The following is a 23519-nucleotide window of genomic DNA, read 5'->3' on the forward strand; positions in this document are numbered from 1 at the left end:
ACCTTTTTAACCTTAGCTATAAATTGGATGACATAAGAGATAGTCTCCAGTTTATTTCATGATGCAGCCTCGTTGACTCTCAGATTAGCAGGACCTGGCTGTGTGTGTGTACAGAATTTGACACTGTTTGCTTCTAGTGTGTAAAAGGTGGGGCACCCTGTCGTGTAATAACTGACCTTGTGATAAAGGTGACTGTCCTGTTGTCATGCTTGCATAATGCAGATTTATACCAGACGGCTATTTGGAGCTGATTTATCAAGGTGATCGCTTCGTGTTTGCTGCAGAGCTGTGAGGCGGCAAAGTCCCCCCTGACATGTTTTTGTGAAAAAACCCACAGATGGCTTTAATTGTACAGCAGCTCGATGATGCATGTCTGCCAAACCAAACACTGGTTTATGACTTTGGGGGGGGGGGGGGGGGGGTGAGGAGGACTGTGACGTGTTCAACACACACACACACACACACACACACACACACACACACACACAGAGGCAGGCAGACCTTGCCTGGTGCTGCCTGTCTCTGGCTTTCTGAGTGTTTACAGTGCCGTATGAGGGGGATCCTGGGAGGCAGCTATTTTTAGCACTGGTTTCATCATTCCTCTCTCTCCGCGCTGCGTGCAGCTGCAGCCTGGTGCTGCATTCTAATGAAGAGACGAGCGAACAGCAGTAAAACACCTTCTGTTCGCTTCAGCCCATAAACAAAAAAGAAAAAACCTACTCAAACAAATAGCTTGGGCATCATAGTGACTGTTTTCACCTTTTTTATTTGTCCAGTTTATTTCACTCAGCAACACAGACGAAGATGAACTCCTGTGTGAAACCAAATTTAAAATGTACATGAGGGGGAGGCTGTAGCACGTTTTTGACCTGACCAGGCAGTGAACTCGGTCTGTACCGACGATGGATGGGAATGATGACAGTCAAGTCTTATGCTGCGGAACTACTGATGAGGCCTGCCACTGTTTCATCTCTGGGTTGCCACAACAGACTCGGCATCTCAGCCTGTCACATCTTGCATTGCTTAACGCCCCCCCTCCTCTCACCCTTCAACACTTGGTACAGAGAAATGAGAGCGCCACAGTGACAGGAAGGCAACATAATCATCATCACTGCCTGGACAAGGGCATGCTCTGTATAATACCACACGGTCGTGCTCTCAGTATCATTTAGACTTCTTTAAGGCTGCACTAATTCATGCCGCTGACCGAGCAACGTTTCTTTAGTTGGGACTGAGAATGTTTTGCATGACTTTCTCTCATTAAGCACGTTTCCTGTTGCAACACGCTGCTGCAGATAAATGCACTCTACACTACCTGCTCAGCACCAAACAACAGAAAGACAAATTCAGCAACTAAAGCTGGTGAACATAGTGGAGCACTTATAGAGCCAGACAACCCAACCCAGGAGCTCATGGTGGAGACCAAAAACAGAGCAAAAATAAAGTGAATATAGATGACATTAAATGAATGCTAATGTTAGTGCTGGTCGCTGGATGTGTAGATAAGCGAGTGTAAGATGTCATTGTTGAGTCAACAGCTTTTTTCGCTGCCCCAAAGTGGGCAAAAAAACGAGTTAGTTAAATTTTGACTTTGACTTTAATTGCAAGCGGGACAGTGGAGATGAGTCTTTGAAACTGTATTTACATCATCACACAGTGAGACACATTTTAGTAAGTTTAATAAATAATATACCAAAAAAAAAGAATCCAAATATTTATAATAATCAAGCTTTTTGGTGGTTCTTCAAAATAAATTTGGATGGTGGAAGTGGGGGAGAATTTGACTCCTGACGTCAGTGTTTTTTAAATCCTGGCTATTGTCCAAATGGAAGACCCTGGGACAGAGACGAGGGACAATCCCCAGGAAATGAGGTTTGAACCAGGAGACCTTGGCTGCCTTGTCAGTCCTTCCAGTTCAATCTGTGTTTATTTTTGGAAATAAGCTTTCAGTAGCATTCTCTTTGAAGGGAAATTGTCATAGAGACAAAACATCATAACAAGCCCATGATGGAATCAGAGGTTCCCAAAGCGAGGTCTATTGATAGCACTGGCGGAGCGGAAAATGGACATATCTGGGATGAACTGCTGTATTTTCCTTTCTTGAACCTTTCGTCTGAGCCCCTCCAGTTCCCTCTTGTTTTTACGTAACTGCAGGCATCTGAGCTTCGCTTAAACGTCACCAGATTTTTATTACATGGCAGCCACCGCATCTATTCTTGGAAATATAAACTGAATGTTGCTCTTAAGCAGCACAGTGTGGTTTGTTTAGAGAGCCCGGTTGCGTCACATTAATTGAGATCCCAGTCAAAGTGTGCTGTGTTTTGAGCTGAGGAGGCACCAGGAGAGGCAGATAGATGGCAGACCCCTGGGCCTGCAGTCGGACTTGAAAAGAAGCAGAATGTCTTTGACACACGCGGGAGATTTTCCATCTTGTGAGAAAAGGTCAAGGTTTTTGATGGTAGGATCCCTCCTGGCTTTAATGTCTCAGCAGATGTGCCTCTCGTAATGCAGGATAATATCTGTGTTTTTGTAGTTTTCTTCCAGCTGTTCAGGTCATCCTCCTTTTTAAAAAAAAAGCTGAGTTTAGTACAAACAGCTAGAGGCTGGACATATCAAGACTGACCTTCCTTCTTTTTAGAAGAGGCCCTTTTGCTTCCAATCATTCTAAAACTGCACGACGAATAACTTCTACGACTCCTCCGGTACAAACGGAAGTCCGATTGTATAGAAGTCTATGAGAAAATGACTGCCGTATTCCAAGATGGCGACGGTGAAATCGTTGAACTCGAGGCTTCAAAACGGCCGTCCACTAACTAATGGGTGACATCACGATGACTACGTCCACTTCTTTTATACGGTCTATGTTATTAAGGCATAAAGTTATGCATCCATAAGGGCGAGGACGCTTTGAGTGACAGATGGTTGCCCACAAGGTTGCTCTGCTGCATCGCATTGCCTCAATGAAGGATGTGTTTTAATCATTTTAAAAATATGTACTTGTTTTTTTACACAGTTCGTATGTAGTTTTTACCTGTTGGAGAGCCGTGGAGCTGCACATAGAGAAAGAAGAATTGACCGGCTGTGTATGAATAGAGATGAGCAGCTTCAGTTGATTGTAATTGATGCGCTCTTCTGCAGCACACGTGTGGTGCCGCGTCCATGCCCCATGTATTTGGGTTGCTATAGTGAGTATCAGCTCGTTGTTTAACTGTCTGATCCACAACTTTACTGTTTTGGTTCACCTCTCTCATAGTGTTATTTACACCCACAGCAGGCGGCTGTTATCAGTGGAAAAGCTCTAAACACCCACTATAGAGACAGCTGGTTGCTGGTGAAGAAAGTGGAGCATTTAGCAGCTAAAGAGCCAGATATTTCCCTCAGGAGATGGTAAAGACTAAAAACTGAATATTGGACTTGCATCCGTCATGTGGCTGGAAACGAGACTTCAAATGAATGATGACCGTAACAGTTGATTTTTTGGAGTTTTTTGCAAATTGGATAAAGGCATTAAACAATCAGATTGTGCACACTGTAGCATACACTATAGTAGACTGTAGCATACACTATAGTGTACCACAACAGGGAGGCTTCGTCGTCCGAATCAAGACTTCAAAACTTTTATATCGCCTTTCAATCTTGCCAAAGGCAGCGCAGACCAGATCCACTCTTTCTGTTACCTTTCACAATAAAAGCCCTAGTTCTATACACTGTTTGTCAGAGGGAACTAAAGTTCACTCAGGATATTTCACGAAAAGGAAAATCAATTAAAATATCTGACAGTAGCTTAGGCTATATAACAGTTTATCTCAGACTGCCAGGTGCTGCTCAGGGTCAAAAGGAGCCCAGTTGGTCGTCTGCCTGCGAATCTATTTACAGATTTTATTGAAAAAAGTATTGCGAATTTGCATCCCTGCTGCTGTGAATAGTTTTGATGTGAATGTTATTGGTCACATCCCCTGTGATAAACTGCAGAATGAGTAAATGTTCAAGAATAGCATGCAAGACAAAATCACATCCATGCTTTTATCTTCTAAACCTACATTTTCTGAATGAGCAACTAAAATTGGTTACAGCTCTTTCTTTTGTTTTGCTTTCTTGACGTCCTCTGTTCATCCGAACAATACATGAATCTCTTTTTGTTGGCTCGTTATTCTTCTGTCTTCTAACGTCAATATTTCAAGACGAGAGTCCTTCAGTGTGTCGTGTCGTCTCGACCGAGCTGAAAGGTCGCAGCAGACAGGTTCTGCTTTCTGTCGCCGTGTCTCCGCGGTATATCTGCTGCTGCTTGTGTGAATGCATGTTAAATTGATTTACTGGGTGTAATGATGTGCTCAGTCAGAGCAAATGAATCAGACGAACCAAAGGGAAGCCTGGTGTGTTTATGTCACGTCCACAGGAAGATGAATGAGGGGTGTTTCACAGTGTTCAACGTTTTCATACCTACAACCATTACAAGGCAATCAAGCTCTCTCTCTCTCAGTAACTTAATGTCAGGCTTCCTGAGAGGATGGAACGTCAACTCCCCCACTCAGTAGGCCAAATCACTCTACCATGACTGAGAAGGTGAGGAGCCTGAGAATGAACAAGAGGAGAACACAGCTCCCGTGTAGCGCTGCTGTTTGCCTGCAGGGAAAATAACAAGGCCACGCGATGCGTTGTGCGGGACCGGTCGTCAGTGTGACGGGAAGTAAACGACCAGAGAAACGGCTCCACTCCTGGAGGGACGGGTAGACTGATGAATGTCTCTCAGAAGGCCTGTAAAGTGTGGCACAACATTCTGAGAGGCAAACCTGGTGGACAGAATGAATCTTGGAGCTTAAATTGGATCAAAATGCAAAGTCATTATTGTCAGTTATGTACAATTTAATTATATACTTTAACACTGTGACCTGTCCTGGTCGAATGTGGGTATGCTTAACTAATGGCATTCAGCCTCACATTGTGTTTAGTGCTAATTAGCATATTATTTGAATTCTACTACGCTAAATTCATATGGTGAGCATGGTAAACATTGTCCTGACTAAACATTTGCATTTCGGCATCGTCATCGTTGGCATACTACTTTTAGTATTGGCTCAAAGCATCACAGTCATGGATGTTTGAGGCGGCGCCTCGTTCACTCCTATGAAAATTACGCACCACACAAAACAAAAGTCTGACTTTCAAGTATTCAAATGATCTGGATCTTCCGGTGATCTTTCTGCATCCATGGGGCTACAGAGCAAACACAGTAGCGTTTCCTATAACCTCGCCTTGAGTGTACACTGGATCACAATACACATAAAGTATATATTCATGTGCATGTCAGGAGCCACAGAATTGAAGTATTAAACCTGTTACTAACATCACCATCACAAACAAAATCTCCAGCGTTGAGCTGATTCAATTTGAGAAGCGATGGAAGGTTTTTGTTTCCGTCTGCATCATTGTGCCTTTTTAAAAGTATTGTCAGTATCTTATCGAACCACGAGCTGATCGTTGGTTGCGGAAATATGCCTAGAAATAACTCTGTGAAGTCTCGCTCTGTGTTGGCAGATGAATGTGACATACAGAGTGCACTTGAGCAAATGTCAGCGCTTCCTGTCAGTCCGCCTGTGAAACACAAGCACTGCTGGTGTTATGACCAGCGGAAGTTGTACGTGCACAGCAAGTGGGTGCTGTAAATGTGTGACACCGAAATATGATATCAGCATGATGGAGGAATCGAGGAGAGTTTCTAGTGCATCACTATCGATCAGAAAAATACTGGTTTGAAGGAATATTAGTTATTTTAACAGGCTGAAATGATCCACCGGTCACTTTGTCCACCCTCCTCTCACAGTTAATATAAGTGTTGTGAAACAGTAGAGCTTAGCCGGCAGGGACGGATACAGTAAGTTATCCCGTTGTATTTCCTCTGCCAGGCAGCTGGGACAGGTGGCACAAATGGAGGGTTTTAATTAAAAACTGCTGAGACACAGCGATCCTGTGGGAACACTTGGCAGCCACAGTCAAGTCTTCCCATTCCTATGGTGTGTAGGCAGCACACTATGGCGCGCCAAATTGTGGAAAACCAATAACAGGAACCCAATTACAGGGATCCCAAGTTCTCTCCCATTGTCTGCTGTCACTTTTTGAGTTGTACTACAAAAAAACGAACCAAAAGGAGTCTCCGGCTGGTGTTTACCTCCGAGTCTGTGACGTGGCAACAGTTTTATATGATGAACAAAATGCAAACCCCTCGTACTGTGTATGAGACTTCTACGGGCCAGTGTCTGCAATTTCTGTAACATTTCTGAAACTGACAATTCAATAACACGCGTGATTGCCCAGCTGTGCAGAGGCTTGGCTCTCTAGCTTTCTTTTTAATTTGCTACACAGCTGCTGGATGTACAGTAAGTCTTTATTTAATGGGTCTGTTATTTCCTAATAACTTCCTGCTACTGTCCATGTATTTCTAAAAAGAGATGCCATGTTTCCTTGAGAAGCGCTGCTAATCTGTTTCGATTTCACCCGCACGATAGTGGTCTTATTGACTTATTTATTTGGTTTACATGTGCTTATTAGAACTGCCCTCTTTCTGCTCTATTAATTAGGGTGTGGGCGTGTTTGATCAAACTTTAATAGCAGACCACCTCGAGGTGTCACTCAGAGAGAACCAGGACATTCTGATGTAGCATTTCAAAATTAAAGCCCTTCAAAATCTCATTCATGAGACAATTCGTCTAATTTCAGATTAGATTTAAGAGGAAATGGTGCTTGGTTACAAAATGATTTCACTACAGGTTAACATTATAATAATATAGAGGATGTATGTGTGTGAAACACTTTGATGAAAAATGAGCTTTGCACTTCACTGGTCCAGGAAAGGCTTCTGTCAGAGTAACATGATTTCACAAAGTGCTGCCTTATAAACAGCGTTTGCACCCTCTTGTACTGAGGCTCACGTTACACTTCAGTCCTGCTAATATTCATACATCAGTTCACTTTAATTGAAGCCTGTACGACTGATGCATTGACGCATGGACTTCCTGTTTTCATGCGAGTTTACTTTCGGTCAACTTTGTGCATTCACACGATAGAAACACTGATGCACTGTTTGGAAATGGAGAAAATGAAGTTCTTCTGCGGTGCCAGTACAGTAGTTTGCCCTTCCAGACTCCGTATTATTAGGTGTCAAGTCAGATGTATCGGAGCACCCTGGTGATCGAAGGATTTAAGGCCATGAACCACAGTATTCAGGTTCCCGTCTGACTGGGGACTTTGACGAATGTTATTGCTCCATGGATTATGTTCAGAAGTTACATATTTTTGAGGGATCAAAGCACAATACATAACCCAAGTCCTGCAAAATGTTTCCTGTTCTATTATATATGATGTTTTAATGGATTCATATTATTGCTGCATTAATATGTGTTGCATTACAGTGCTGTAGATGTTTAAGCTTGTGCTGATTTTAAGTCCTTTATATACTGTTGTGTAGTTTAATCTACAATGCCAATCACTTTACCAAAAAAACTCATTTTTTGAACGGGGCTTTAGGCGGACAGACTGAGCCTGAGCGTCGGCTCTTTTGGAGACGATGAAAAATGTTCCATGAACTCATCTGCTCTGAAATAGACTCATGATTAACTGAAGCTTCCCTGAAAAGAATTTGAAGATTTATTTTACTTGAATTACTCGAGTTCCTCAGGAAACGGTTTCAGCTCAACTCTAAATCTCTCTGATTAAAGCACATGTGGCTCTTCACAGAGAGGTGTTGTTTTAATGAAAGTCAGCAGCGCATCCACTGAAGAGAGGAAAGAAACCAAAGTAGCATCGTCAGTGTAAAACAAACACTGGATTAGCACTGTTTGTCCTCTTTCACCACTGATCCGCAGTGCTGTTTATTTCTTCTTTTTTCAGCACTTCAGTTTTTTTGGGGACATTTCCGTTAGGGTTGCCTTCCCTTCTCTAATTGGTTATCTAGACTTCCACAGTGGGGCTTGTACAGGAAAGCATGCTAATCACATTAGGAGCACAGCTAGTGGAGAACAGCACATCGGCGTGTTTACTCCCAGCAGCTGGAATACGTCCATGATCGGCAGCGGAAATGAAAGAATATGATCCAGGATGATCACATAATCACATGACCGTTCAGCTGGTCATTCACTAATTCACTAAATGCCCATCCGGCCTTCTTTTCTTCCTCTCACGACGCAGCTTGTGCTCTTCTGATACGAGGACTAATGTTTGGGTTGGCATCAATCTCATTCTTATTTCTGGTGTGTTGGAAAAAGTGATTATTCTTGATAAACCAAAAGATATTTGCAGAGAAAGGGGACATTGCAAAGTCATGAACGTTTCACCAGGGTATAGCAGAAGATGTTCAGTAATGCAATAATAACTCCAAACGAGAGGAAGACTGGTGGTGGCGGGTCCTACAGAGGCTGAGCAGGACTCCTTCCAAGTATCCAGACCAAGCACGGGAACTAGCAAAAGTGTTGAAGTAATTCAAGTGGGCTATGTGAATATATATTTTATTTATTTAGAACAATTCAATACAATTTGTCATAGGAATATTGTTTTTGCAAAATAAAATAAAACGGGTAGGCCTGTTAAAATGTAAATAAAATAAATACATATTTTTGAAATAATGTATTAACGTACAAAATATGCAGTTAATATGCTGTCCTCAAAGCCACCAGACTCCATTGGAAACACAGTCATTTTACATTGCTGATTGTAAAACTTCATTCAAACTAAATAAAACTCATCAAAACCGTCTTGGTTGGTCCTTCCACTGTTCCAACAATCACCAACTCTGGTTTGGTTCAAATAAGCTCTTAATTCATCGAGTTAGGTGTGAAAATCTTCCGTCTCTCTCGCCCCCTTGCCGGCCCTTTGTGCTAACGTTTCTGGGTTAGCTTGGCGAGCGGCGAAAGTCAGAAAGAACTTTTTAAATTAGCAATGCGGCCGTTTCACCAGCAAAAAACTGAGGGCAGGTCCGACTGGAATAATCCAATCCAAGTTGTGAATTGTGATGCAGGTCAATTACATAAAATGTGACGCTGTTCTGTTTTCTGATGGTGAACCCAGATAGTGTGTGTGTGTTTGGGTGACTATACTGTAATGTGGATAGTAAACAAAGTCACATTGACTGATTTGAATGTCAACATTTCCATTTGGGAGCAGCGGCCTCTCTGCCACCCTGCAGCCTGCTGCCGTCGTCGCCGTCTGCCCAGATGTTCACGGTCTGCTGATGTCACAGATAAAAGCTCAAACCTCTGCTGCTGGCATGCTCATCTCACTTCATTTGCACATTGGAGGGAACATGCAGCTCCTGTCTTCACACCCTCTGAGAGGGGTGAGGTGAAGAAAGGTGTATTTTATAGGAGAGAAACCGAGAAACATAAAGTTCTCTCAGGTCTACAGTTTGATGAAACGGTTGAATCTCCCACCTCTATTACTCTGCCTTTGTCGGGAGTGACCAATAAATTCTGTCTGAATTACAATTAGCTCGGGTGCAACTCAAAAATGTCTAACATCTTGTGAAAGGTCTTAAGGGAGTATGAGAGTGTGAGTATGCCTTTTAAATGCCACCAAGTTAAATAAAAAATGGATGACTTGGAGAGAAATAATAGACCACGTAGCAGAACAACGTGTGCAATTATTGAAGCAATGTACCGCCAGAGGCTCGAACTGGTCACCTGAGCAGCAGCGGTTTTGCTTTTAAGTATAGTTTGATGCTGATTGTTTTGTACTTTTACTTATAACAAAGTATTTCTACACTGGTATTGCTAAAAGTACAACTACGAAGTGAAAACTCTGAGCACTTATTAAACCACTGCAATTAGGGAATAAGTAACGAATATCAAACATTAAAATGACTCAAATTGTGTGTTTGTGCAAGCGTGATACGAGGCTGCAGTGAAACTTATTCATGAAGCAAAGTTCAGAAATGTTAACGTTCACCGTATCCTTTGTTTGTAACTTACAATTGGCATTATTTTTTTCTGGTTGAGCGGATGCGGAAGCATCATTCGTCGTGTTTGTGCCGACCTGATGAATGTAAGTCCAATATTCACCGTCTTTTAGCTCTGTCTCCTGAGGGAAATAATGTTTTTTCTATCTGTGTTGGTCAAAGCATTGTGGCTCCTTTGCTATATGTTTATTTATCATCAGAAAGGAATAAAGTTATATGTATGTCGGGGAAAATGAAAGAAAAAATACACGTTAAAATGGAATACAAACAAAAAATGTATTCGTAAACTCTAGAGTCGACTCTACGACTTCCGCTTCACCTTCCTTTAGTTCAGACCTTGCTGTTATTAATGTATGTATTGCATATTTGAGCATCAACATCTCTGGTGGACTAATGCATTTAAATATTTTAAATCCAATTTATGCATTTTCTTTAGAATTAAAGATTGAATAATTGAAGTGAATCTTTAAATAATTCAGGGTCTGCTTGAGAAGCTGAGGTCAGCAGGATGAGGCCACAGTCTGGTAATATGAACAGCTGTAGTGTGAAGTTAAAACATACTGTAGCGTGTTGAACACACAGACACACGGGACACTGAATATCTTTTAGGGAACAAAAGGAAGTTAATGTCCTCACTGTAAACACCTAGATTTCCTAATAGCTTGATTGTACATTTAATCTATGGGTGGGAAGCTGGTGAGGGATCATGTCCATCATTTGGGCAGAGGGGAAATTAAACATTAAACACATTTTATTTAAAGCTGCTATAGCAGATTTTTTTGGGCAGCAGAACAAGATGTAAACACAATGTTGATATATTTTCTCCTTCTACAATTGACATGTTGAACTTGTTAGCAAACAGCTGCTTCTTTACACACAGAGCAACATTAGCATTTATTTCAGGTTGTGTCTCTGGTGATCTGATAATTGTAAGCACAATATTTACTTTCTTTTAGCTCCGTTTAGTTTCCCCCGACGTCTGAGGGAAAGATCTTCGTAGCTGCTCCACTTCACCAGCTAACCCTGTCCGTCTGCGGTCTTCTGCTCAGCGGGTCGTGTGCTGCTGATGATAATACGAGCACGTAGAACTTATTAGTCACCATGAAACTTCCCCAGTTGATGACTGACATTAAGGCAATTCATTTTTGTATTACAAGTTTTCTGAAATGGTATGTTTGAATATGCAAATTAGTCAGTATCTGAATATCGATAGTTGGGTTCAAAGCTCTTGTTTTAATTTGACATATTAGAGTCAATGTTTTTTCATGGAGGGATTTTTGGATATCTCCATAAATGAGAAAATACAGTCATAAAAAGAGCTCTGTTGAGCACAGTTTATTTCCCTGTTTGTATTTAAATCTATTTCATAATCACCTTGGCTTTTGCTGTTCTATTCATATTGCATATACTTTTTTAAAGTTTATTATTTATTCAGCCTGCCAGCTTCACGTCAAGAATAAGGTTTACACCTCTACATTCTTATTTTGATTCACAACGCATAGACTTCTACTATTCTTTACAAATATGGTTTCCACATTTATAAATGTAAATTCCTGCGGCTTGTGCTTTTCCCATTTACATTCAGCATGTGAGAGGTGGAGTGGCCCCGGTGACATCAGAGAGGGATTTACCTCGTAGGATCAAAGCCATCCTCGCTATCGGTGTCCTTCATCATCACATCCTTCACCGCCTCCTCTGCATCACAGCTCCCACATCCGCCCACAGGAGTCGACCATCTGGGGTGATCTCAAGAGCCGGTGTGCTCCAGATTAAGACGTAATGACTACGGGAAATCACTGCATTGTTTTACACGTAAATGAATATTAAGCGCGTACACATTCTCTGTCATTTATTTTTGAATGAAGCCTTTTCCAAAAATGTATTTGCATTTGCAGTGATTATATTTTTGACGGGTGCCATCGTAAACATGCAGCTCATCATGGCGTTATAAGAAACAACATTCATGCCTTTATTACCAACCAATCAGTCCTGTTCTAGTCCACAAAGTAGAGCCAGAATCCCCCAAACAAGCCTCCAGACACTGACGTGAAGTCTTTGATGATGTTGTCTGGGAATGTGGGGGATTTAACGACCTGCAAAAGCAGACAAAACTGCAAATGGTTTTAAAAGGCAAAATCCCATTACCTTTTATTGTTATTTATGAAAAAAAAGATAAAGACATTGCTAAATGAAAAACATGGTTTGTTTTTAGGCAATACATAAATACATGGAACTGTGTGGCTTTTAAAAGGGCATTCAAACCATCATGTTGGGAGATAAAAACCTGCAGAAATGTAACTGACAAGAAGAATTATTAAATGTGGATATTTGTGGTTAGTCAAAATGTTCTTGGAGAGTTTTTTACTTTCTAAAATCCTGCCTCCAGTTTTGCTCCAGAGTAGTAAAAAACTTTACTACTCACTTTATTATTTTAGTCCTCGGACAGAAAATTGGTTATTGGTTCAGGCAGGTTTAAGAAAATGACTCTACTTCTCTCTTGATTTATTACCTCAGTAAACATTGTGAACATGAGTTTATGGTCTCAATCTCTAGTTTCAAGTCTTCTTCAATACATGATGTTCATTTAGTACATTATGGTCCATTTAGAGTCAAACAGACCATAAAGCAGGGGATGCTTTAGGGCGGGACTACACAGTGATTGACAGGTCGCTGCCACAGCGTTGTCCGGTCTGGGAGTCGTCCCTGTTTATGTCTTACAACTCTAACCCTTTCACAGTGTGTATTCACTTCATGACAGATAATTGTAACATCTTTATTTGCCTTAAAGATTTCTTGTTTTCTTGTGACGACGGTCTTGAGATGGAGAGTGCAGGATGTGACCATCAGCAAAGGTTTCAGGGTGATTTTGAATGCCTGATATTTGTATGTTGGGTGCTTTCACCAGCATAGCCTTCGGCCCAGAAGTTGACCTTTACGATGCCACTATCGCCATCCTCCCCTCAAGTGACGGACTTGAGGATGACATGAAGGCCTTTCGGGGCTGCAGAAGGCTGTAAAAGTGACGGATGGATAACTATGTTGCTGCTTTAGATATTGATCCTACCTGTTTAAAAAGTGACATTTTAAAATGGATTATGCGTAACCAGTGCTGATGTGTTGCTCTATTGATTTGGTTAACTAGAGATCAATACAGCAGGCTTGCACCAAAGTAAACACGTTGGTCAACCAGTGACAACGTCTGCACAAATACTGCGATGGCAACTCAGCAGTAGCGAACACATAAAACATAAACCAAAGTTTTTTTAGACACAATATTTCGTCTTATTCTGCTTTATACAAACAGGGATTGTATCTATGTCCTTCCTATCAGTGCTGATGACATTGTATTCAACAAGTTAATTGGTGAGATCTCGGAAAAATGTTTAAAAGAAGCCCAGCACGAGCTATTATTCTGCATACTGACCTCCGTACTATCCGTCAGCTGAAGTTAAATTTACATCTTACTCCTGTATGCATTCACACCCCGACGACAGGATGTAATATGTCTTTAAATAATTGGTCTTTAAATTATAACATCCTACACGAGGTGAAGTCGATCAATAAATTGATTGTTAGTGACGCACTTTTAGGCCACAAGTGTCGAGTCTGTGCATGGCATTAACGGAGGAGATACGTTTGAAAAGGCAGCAGATCGACGGCACCATTACAGCACTGACGGAGCCTGTTGGTGGATTTATGCATCAAGCGGCCCGATCTCGCCAAATGGCTCGTGAATGTCACAAAACTCTGTAAGTCATTTAACGTACAATAGCAGCCCCACCTTGCTGTTTGTGTGGCATTTTACGTCAACTGACTGCAGTGTAAAGGCATACGTGTGAAATATGCTTAATCAGAGAAAGTGATATAGTAAAATAAAGTGGCTATCTATGGTTGGTTGGAGGTGAGGTGAGGTGGATGGGTGAAACAAACACAGGACTTTCAACCTTGACCAGTGTTCATGTCCCAAAATGTTTGTTTTCTGCACTTATGTTTACGTTTTACCTCGTTTAAGTACTTATTTAAGCCCCAACAAGTGTTTTTGTTGCCTAAAACTAGAGCCATTTCACGGTAAAGTGGCGTAAAATGACACGCAAAAAGCTTATCATGCGTTATCGTGGCGCATGGAATATCCTTAAAATGTCGTGCTATTCATAAGCCTTCCCATGAGATCAAAAGGAAAAAAGAAACTGTCCCAGAGTAGATTTTAAATAAGAATTTCTGTGACTTTTAAAGTTGACTTTATTTCAAGATGCTCGAGAGGCTGAGCAAACCTCTTTAGAATATAGAATGGCAATCACACTGGCTTTTCATCAATCCAATAGATTTTTTTTTCTTTTTCTCCGTGTATCAAAATTGGTAGAGTGGACACAGTGGGAGCTCAGAGTGATAATCACCCGTATGCCTCTTCTCCCCAGAGGAAGTGCAGGCTGCTCAAATATAAATCCCATCATTGGCTGGCTGTGATGTATCTGGATTGGCTGCATACATTACAGCAGTTCTACTCGTGTCCTCTTAAATGTTGTCCCTGGTTTCTATTCCTTTATAATCCTTAAGATTTTCATGACATCAAAGCCCATTTTTAGAGTCTTATTAACTGACTCCTTTTATTAAAATAATGCAAGTCTGTTCGGCTGCACCGTAAACAGATACAACAGTTGTCCTGTAGAGTTAAACTGCACTGAAATCTAACGAATTACGACTTTAATATGCAATCTTGTTGTTATTCTTGACTGTTCTTTAGTGGCCACAAAACCACATTGTCTTATTTTCAGTAGAGTGTTTAACTCTGAACTCAAAGGTTGCCTCTTCTGCAACTATTCTGCAAAAATATCCGGAAAGCTGGATGCTTTGATGAGCTCACCTTGTCTGAGGCCCGTTGAGTTGTCCTCCGTGTGTGTGCCTTTCTCAGAAATGACTGCCAGCTGATGGAGGAATGAATGCCTGATGTCAAGGCCGCCGTACAAAAAAAACAACCCACTCTTTCCAGTAATCGAGTTGTCAGCCACTTACCAGCCGTGAGGGCGCTCCATTATGAATTGTACACAAATGTTACCGATGGCTCTGGAGAGCGTCCCTGACTGATTTCTGTGAACTCTTTTGATTCATACGTTGAGGGGGAGGCATTGATGCACATGAATGGAGCTCAGACGGGTAGTGCTGGACAGGCGGGGAGGTGAATGACTGCTGCTGCTTTTATTTTCCATGTGCGATTGAGGATAAAGAGATAAGTCATGTTACTGGGAGAAGAAAACAGCTGAACGGAATGGAATGGAAAGAAGGGGGGTCTTGTTGTTGTCCCTTTTCGCTGCAGTTGCCTCGTTCAAGCCGCTGCATCTGTCCATGTATTACTACTTCCCGCTTCCTGTTTGTGTGTGTCTGCATGGGTGGACGTGGTGGTGAGGTGTGTGTAGACCGTTTGATTCATTGTGCACATGGAAACAAACTGTAAAAAAACTAAAATACTGATGGTGAAACGTGTGGTTGTGACGTATTAACAATGCTGTTCTGTGATAACGAAGAGGAAACGTGAAGTTTACAGGAAGTGAAACAACAGTGGAGCCCCGAACCCAACCACGAAGGTCACAGAGGATCTCCAGAGCACAAACAAAGAAGCAGAGTTTCTGTCAATAGATTTATTTTCTCTCTCTCGTAGCAGGTGTCGCATGAAACTGACTAACTTGTGACCTGCTGACTCCAGCCTGAGCATCACATTTAAAAATCTACTCACAAACCACTCTCAGTCTCACTGTGGTTGCGGTGTGTGATGCGTTTTTTTGATGTTGTAACTGCCGTTTCTTCTTATGATGAAACCAAAATCACATGACTTGGACGGTTAAACGGCACCTGTGTCCGAGCCCACACGGCACGCCCACACACTTCAGGTTTGATAGGTGGAAGGAAAAAACTGTCAAACGGTAACTGTAGAGGAGGTTTTCTGTTCAGGTTTACTTTCTCAAAGAAATTATGAGGTTTGTACTCGAGATCGGTCTTGGTTTCGAGAGCAGTTTTTAAAAGGTATCCTTCTCTTCTTGGAATCGAGTTTTTACTTGGTCTTGTCTCGTTATCAGACAAAGAGGAATCTTTGTTTTATATCAAGACCGATCAAGACCACAAAAATCGAGGGATACTACATTTTCTGTGGATTGTCTGATTTATTTAACACAATTACTGTGATTGAATTAAGGTCTGTGGTTAACACAAGTTTAAGAGATATTAACATTTTGTCCTGCGAAATAAAATACGTCGATAAATACCCCACCCTATGAGCACATTTTGAAGCTTTTTCTTGTCTTAAAAAGGCGGTTGCTAAAATCTAGTCCACCTTTGCAGCCTCGTTTCATATACTCGTGCTCATGCGATCATGAGTTTGTTTATAGCCCAACTAGCTTTCTAACGATTACATTCACGATTCAAAAATCAGAGAAGTGTGTTCATTTGTGACGATTATCTTACTGAACAAAACGTGTGTCGTACCACAGAGCTGATGAAGCTGAAGCCAATGGAACAATCCCATCGGCCTTTTGTCGATGGAACCAGTGAATCACTCTTAATTGCTCGTTCAGCCTCCGCTGTCTACATTTACACCCCTGAGTTACATCATCATCTCTGACATTCAACAGGCGCAACCCCCCCCCCCCCCCCCTTTCCCTCCTCTGATTGTCTCAGAATCTCAACAACGACCCGCCGCTTGAAAGTTATCAGTGAATGTTTGACATTCTTTGGAAAGTGGTAGAAACTTGGAGCGAATTTGTATTTTTCTCCTCCGACACAATCACATTCCTCCGGGCTACTTTGGAGAACCAAGGCAGCAGGATCGCCAATTAAGATTAGCTCGTGTCCCGTAGGTTTCTTCTTTTCTTTTCGCTTTTCCTTCCACAGAGTTCCCGGCGTTACCATTCTCCCCATCTTTGGATTGTAGCTTTACAGTGCAGCCTCTGTTCTTTGCTTCTGTTTTTGACAACCCCACCTCTCTTTGCTGCTTCATTTGACACACATGAATGAAAAGCAACACAGACATTTTATTGGCTGAAACTGACAACGACGCTGTGTGACATCCAGACGACAGAAAGATGGAAATGTGAGAACGAGAGAAAAGAGAAATAAGGCACGCTCCTCTCCTTTCTCTGGGGATCAGCCTCTTTTAGCTACAGCAGCAGGAAGCAACGCAGGATTCTGTGAAATGAAGCAACACAACACATCTAGAAATGAAAAAAGTGTGTGTGTGTGTGTGTGTGTGTGTGTGTGTGTGTGTGTTGTAAGAGGAGCTGTGAGAATGGGAGGTAGATGGATAGCACAACAGGCCGACACATTGCAGTGACACCTTTAGAGCATCGTGTGCAGGATGTACTCGTGTGGGTGAGAAGGGAAGAGAAAGAGAGATGCTGTCATGGTGAGAGAACTACACTGCAGAAGAGAAGAGATGAAAATGAAAAATCTGAAAGTGGAGGCAGAGTTTGAGGGAGCTCGGTTCAGTTTTTCTTTGACCTGCTCTGCCGTAGTTTCCTGCTTCCATGGCAATGTCAGTTTTCCCCCAAATAAATGTTGACTTTGATCTTGTTCTGAGAGTCTGAAATTCTTCCTATTCCAGTTTGATTTTGGTTAAGAATATCGTTCTTATATCTTTTTACGAGTTGCAATTTTGTGATCATTTGTTTGCAACCATGGTCTTCTTTTCCTGTTACATTCTGAATTATTAGCTGACATGCGTTGGGCTTACTCTAATTAATTAAAGGCATGCCCACAATAGAGAAACTAGTCACTTTTTTTTTTTTTTTTTAAAGCAAAAGCCGAAATGCAATCTTGGAAATCTCGGCTATCGTCTGGCGATGATGTAGCTTTTTATTGGTTTTAAAGTTTGAGTGTAAACCGTCTACTTGTGAAACACTCCGGGTCGTATGCGTCGTCTCACTCCTCCAACTACTGTCTCGAATCTCAAATTGCTGATCGGCCCGTAAACAACGAGCAGCGCACAAAAGAAAAATCTTGGCCCGGAGATCCGCTAACTCCACTGGAACCCCAGAAATGTATCCCTCCGAGGTTTATCTGTCCTCAGACCGATGGACCATTTCACAATTCCTGCTGCAGCGTATGTGAACGACATCAGCTGACAGGATGCAAACGTGGACACACGCTGTTGCCTAGCGGTGCAATTCTGTAGAAACGGCCCGTAGCCGCTGCGTTCGGGTGTTGGTGCCGGTGTTACTGGACTGCAATATATTCAGATGTTTCTAAAATCCTGCCCCCTTAAATGGGAAGAACAAAACTTTAGTAACACTTCTCGATATAATGTAGTCGAGAATAACATCCCCGTGTTCTTGTCCAAAATGACAGAAGTTCTGGGGAAATATCCAGCATGAACTCCTGAACATGTTGGAAACTGATCCAGTGTCTCCTCTCCTTGGTCTTCCTAGCATGCACATAACAAAATAAACAAAAACAAAACATATTCCTCTTATAGAACTGCTGTAAGGCTCCCACCATCACTGAAGGATAATAATGGGGAACTTTCCACGGGAGGTTTCCGACGTCTCTGATGCGTTCCAAGATGGCGACATTAAATATAATTTCATTAATAAGTTCACGTTTGTATGGAGCATGTGTGAGATGCAACAAACTCTGGAAAAGATGGACAATGTTTGGCACATTAGAGAGAATGATGTTTTATTAATAAGTTTTATTCAAAATTCTGGTTAAAAATTTAATAAATGCAACTATTATCAATAAATCATTTAGCGCTTCAGTCATGATTGTTAAAGTTTTCAGGTCTTGTCATAACAGTCACTACAGAGAAGCAGCCGTTGGCAATTAATATAGTATTATTAATTATGAATTCATTAATATTATACTATTTATATATGTATAAACAACATAACATATTTTTGTAATTGCAAAATTAAAAAACTGTTAGTCTAGGGTAAACTGAGATGTAATACTGAAACATATATAAATGTATGTACACACACAATTATATAAAGATGTAAACTTGTAAATATATTTAGTTAATTTTCCTGTTCACTAATTTGTTATTCACTGTCGACAAAGAGAGGAAAGACAGATTTAATCCTGCAGAAGGATGAATGGAGGAAAAAACGAGTCACTCACAGCTGTTGATCAGTGAGACAGAAAGAAGGAAGAGAGCTAGAGAAAACTGAACACAGGGGGAGGCAGAGAGAGAGAGAGAGGCAGAGAGAGAGAGAGAGAGGCAGAGAGAGAGAGGCAGAGAGCGTTAACCATGCGCACATGAGAATCAGAGAGAGAGAGAGAGAGAAGGAGAGAGAGAGAGAGAGAAGGAGAGAGGGAGGGCATCTGAGGGAGGAAAAAAAGGCTTAATTAATTCAGGGTGGATGGGAGGGATGTTGCTGCTGTCTCTGCCGAGGCTCCAGTGCCTCTGCTGTCGTGCTGCATGTAAGCCGAGTGTTTGTGTGGAGCAGAGAGGACGACTCGGCTGCTGCTGACTGCTCACTGGGAACCAGACACCAGTCCAGAACGGCCTCGACTCCGCATCCTGGAGCCCACTGACTGACCGGCTGGGTGTTCAGCAAACGACCAAAGAGGGATGTTACATGGACTATAGTGGGAGCAGCAATGGCCAGAGGTAGGGAAGACTTTTCTCTGCTTACTCCTCCCGTTGTCCCATTTCTGTCTCCTTCTCTTGCTCCCACGACGATGATCTGTCTTTCCTCTCTTGACTGCAGAATTCCCTTTTCTTTTCTGTCTGTTTTTTTTGCTTTCTGTATCCAAATGTGTGTTTTTCTCAGTCCAACTTTTGTCATTTATGTATTATCTACCGTGTCTGAACCAGACATGTTTTGTGCGGAGGTTTCTTTGGGCATCACAACTTGTCATGTAGTTGAGGAGGTTAGAAAGGCGCTGGATGAGACGTGTGTTTGGGTGGGAGATTAAAGGCAAAACGTCTGGGACTCATTCTCAACAGAACAATTCAACACAATGTCACATCTGTACTGTAGTCAGATCAGTTGGTGTCCAGTGATGGCTTCAAGCATCACCTGTCAGGCTCAGGTCACTCTTTCCTGGGAATAAAAAAAATCAATCGAAAGTCTTTGTTTTTGTAAGGCTGACAATATACTGTAACATGTTTCACCAATAGTGTGACCTTTGGAGAAGGGCATAACTCTTCATGCAAAACTTCTCTCATAATCAGGTGTTTATTACCAATTTTCAACCAGGATATTTTAAAGTAATTGACCAATGATTTGCATCTATATTTCAGGTTATTATTTTTAATCTTGTGCTGTCCAGAAGCAGAGGTGACATACTGAAAGGCTGATATATTCTACTGTGAAGTATAATTCTATCGCTTTCACTTTAATGTTGAGTCTATAATTACACAGTATTGGGATTTTGAGTATATGTTGCTTGTCTTAATGCCTCCTTGAGAGCGGTACTTTAGCACGAGACTTCTCCTGATTAATCTGCAGTCGGCGCGCCTAATTACATCTCATCAAGCAATCACCAAACGCAATGGTTATTTATTCCTTGACAGCATCCACTTGGTCACTGATAAACATTAGGGAAATCTCTGCCCCGAGTCTCGGCTGCGAGAACAACGAGGGCAGAGCTGAGAGAGTCGGGAGGAGAGGCTCAGCAGAGAGAGAGAGTAAGGGAGGCAGATGCTGAACAGGGAGGAGAAAAGACAGAGGATGGATAGCGGGGTGATGGGAAGAGGATCATACAGCGGCGCTGTGATATGCAGCTCACGTCCCGAGTCCTGTGAAAGAATATCAGCACTTGTGCGTACAGTGTGGGACTGTGTGTCTCTCTCTGAGGCCAGCTGGTGGGTCAGCGGAGGTCTGTGGGGAGATGGTGCTGAAAAGCCTTCTGATGATGATCCGTGTGCCATCAGACAGTCTTTCATCACATGGGTTAAGAGGTGAACAATCGCCTGTCTGAGATCTGTGTGATTAGGACGAGAGCATGCACAGACCCACTTACATTGATTCCTTTCATCATTTCCACACTGACCCAAATAGAAGATAACCCTGATTATGAGACACCATCCCCTCTTTTGCAACTTTAAGCTTTTTAGGTAAGAAACACTGATCGAGGAAAGGCATATTTAAAACCTTTAAATAAATAAAAAAACGTAAATCACTGTAAACTAAATAATAGAGATGTTTGTAACATTAATCTTTAACGTTCTGGGTGTTCTGAGTCATTATTGTCACTGACTGAATCAGTAGCTTTTGGCATTGAAGCTCCCCTCACAGGTGACTGAAAGTGTTGTTGTTTGCTCTCAGTATTTCACTTCCAGGTAAAAAAAACAACAACAGAAAGGCTGCACACAAACAATGATGTGTTGCTGAGCCATTGGCCTTATAAACAGGACTAGTTTTGTGCTGAATGTAATGCAAGTCCAATATTCGCTCTCTTTTAGCTCTGCTTTTGGTCTCCACTGACTCCTGAGGAAAACATCTGTCTCTTTAGCTATGTTCACCAGCCATGTGTCTGTTTGTTGTTTGGTACCGAGCAGGTCGTCTACGGTGGGTTTCTCACAAAGCTTTTTCTGATAACAGCTGCCATGAATGCCGCTGTCGCACTGGACAAAAAGCCACTAACATCTGACTTTTGTGTTTAGTGAGAAAGGTTACTATTGGCAATCGTTACCGGGACAAATGACTCTGCTCTAGTCACATGTATTTATCGCTCTACGACCTGACTGTTGAATCCACGCACTCAACCGTGTTCGAGTTTACTAATTCGTCTGGCATTGTGAAATGAAACGGCGTTTTTGACGGTTAAAAAGCAATCGAGCCAATCAAGCTGTCAGACTTAAAGGGGACACGCTGAAGGAAGCTTCAGATTCAGGTGATAATTCTCTGTAGATTAATCAGGCCCGTTCACATCGCAATATGTGCTTTTAATAAAAGGAAAAACCAACAAAGTGACATAAATCTTTGAACACTGGTACAAAAGTATATTAATCATCTACTTGATAGCCAATAAAAAAGTGCATTTAAATGAAGTCATTAATCCGTTTGCCTACTGGTCTCTATTTTACATGTTTACATCGTTAAACAGAATCAGTAGCAGCTCCTTCATTCTGTTTCTCACATGCTCTCACACTCTCCTGGCAAGCTCAAGTCAGTTTTAGGACCACACGAAGAAGATCTATCTTCATTTTTATTCTTGTAACATGACATTTCATGACAACATGGCAGTATTTCTAATTTACCCTGTCCAGTCAGTTTTGGCAGTGAAGGCTTAAAGAGATACTTTACACTTCTGCGGCAGGAAAACACAGCTACTAAAAGCCAACAGAGAACTAGTCAGTAGGTTTAACTGGTCTTACTGGGAATATTTGGGGCTGATATATTAGACGGATATAAATTAACAAGTTTTGCAACTTGAAGTAAAAAGAAAACTCATAATACAACACTATCTTTAAGTAACAGGATCAATTTGGGCCAAAATGGTATCTGAAAAAAAGGCCATTCGGCAGCCTGCACACAGGTCTAACCTTCCTAATCCAATACATTCTGCGCACCAGACCTACTGCAGTGCTCCTGTCTGTCTCATACTGACAGACCTGCAGTGGCATTCCATGCCTTCACTGGAATGTAAAGTCTGGGTCGGAGTATTCGTGATGGCTTTCAAGGAAGTTTAGGTCCCAAAATCATGTGATCTTTACAAGAGATCTGCGGTTAAAGAACTGTGAGAGAGTTGTGTCCGTCTACCCGACACAAAGTCAGACACACTTCCAGTGGGTGCTGACCTTTGCCAGGATCGTCCCATATGTCACCGATCTTTTTTGGGAATTTTACGGACAGGATTTCAAGGCACAACCGGGGGGAGGAGAGTGTCCGGTTTGGGAGCATCAGAAGTGCATCTCTGCTCTTTGCAGATGACGTGGTTCTGTTGGAACTTGACCTCCAGCGTGCACTGGGGCGGTTTGAAACCGAGTGTGCGGCGGGCGGGATGAGAGTCGGTACCACCGAGTCTGAGGCCATGGTTCTCTGAGGGAAAACGATTGCTTGAGTTGCTGCCTCAAGTGAGAGATTTTAAGTATCTTGGGGTCCTGCTCACGGACAGGCCGTTTGGTGCGGCATCAGCGGTGATGCTGGCGTTGTACCGGACCATTGTGGCGAAGAGGGAGCTGAGCCGGAAGACAAAGCTCTCGATTTCCAAGTCCATCAATATTCAGACAGACATTATGGGGAAAATAAAGTGTTCTTGATCCTTAAAGCATGTAAACATGTTACTAATTTAACTTTTAATCAGACGCAGAGTGTCTCCATTTGTCTTAAAACATGTCTGATCTTAAATCATTCAAGGTATCAATGTAGTCTGCTGTATTGTACTATTGCAGAGGGAAGATGTTTTGGTTCCTTGGATTCAGGCTTCGGGAAGGAGTTGCTTGTAATCCACACACATTCATGTTTAATAGAGCGTATAAATCTACTGTATTAAATTGGTTGGCATTCCCCTTTAAATACAGTGCAATCAGCTGTTTTGTACACCTCGGCCTTTCCATTCCCCTCTGCGTTTTAGACACAATCCCCCAGTTGCCATGCCACCCAGGCCTTCCATAAATACTCCTGGTCTTTGTGAGGCTACA

General features: G+C 42.0%; 1 protein-coding gene and 1 long non-coding RNA gene across 4 annotated transcripts in view; one reads left to right on the forward strand and one right to left on the reverse strand.

The window, feature by feature from the left end:
* Positions 1 to 8581: 8581 nt before the first annotated feature.
* LOC142964207 (uncharacterized) lies at positions 8582 to 15069 on the reverse strand. Of its 3 annotated transcripts, XR_012957520.1 has the most exons (5): positions 14954 to 15069; positions 14805 to 14865; positions 11575 to 12036; positions 10890 to 11006; positions 8582 to 9316 (listed from the first exon to the last, which is right to left on the reverse strand). It is a non-coding gene; the product is annotated as an uncharacterized LOC142964207 (long non-coding RNA). The 3 variants fall into 3 exon arrangements; XR_012957517.1 differs by lacking the exon at positions 8582 to 9316 and having other exon boundaries at positions 10683 to 11003; XR_012957519.1 differs by lacking the exon at positions 8582 to 9316 and having other exon boundaries at positions 10683 to 11006.
* Positions 15070 to 19209: 4140 nt separating this feature from the next.
* dgkg (diacylglycerol kinase, gamma) overlaps positions 19210 to 23519 on the forward strand; it is an 82594-nt gene continuing 78284 nt past the window's right edge. Inside the window, exon 1 of the mRNA XM_076110918.1 lies at positions 19210 to 19538. The gene's annotated coding sequence lies outside the window, so the exon portion shown is untranslated. The remainder of the gene's footprint in view (positions 19539 to 23519) is intronic.

Source organism: Anarhichas minor, unplaced genomic scaffold, assembly GCF_050575085.1.
Source record: "Anarhichas minor isolate MPS153535 unplaced genomic scaffold, ASM5057508v1 ptg000004l, whole genome shotgun sequence".
Classification (NCBI taxonomy): Eukaryota; Metazoa; Chordata; class Actinopteri; order Perciformes; family Anarhichadidae; genus Anarhichas; species Anarhichas minor.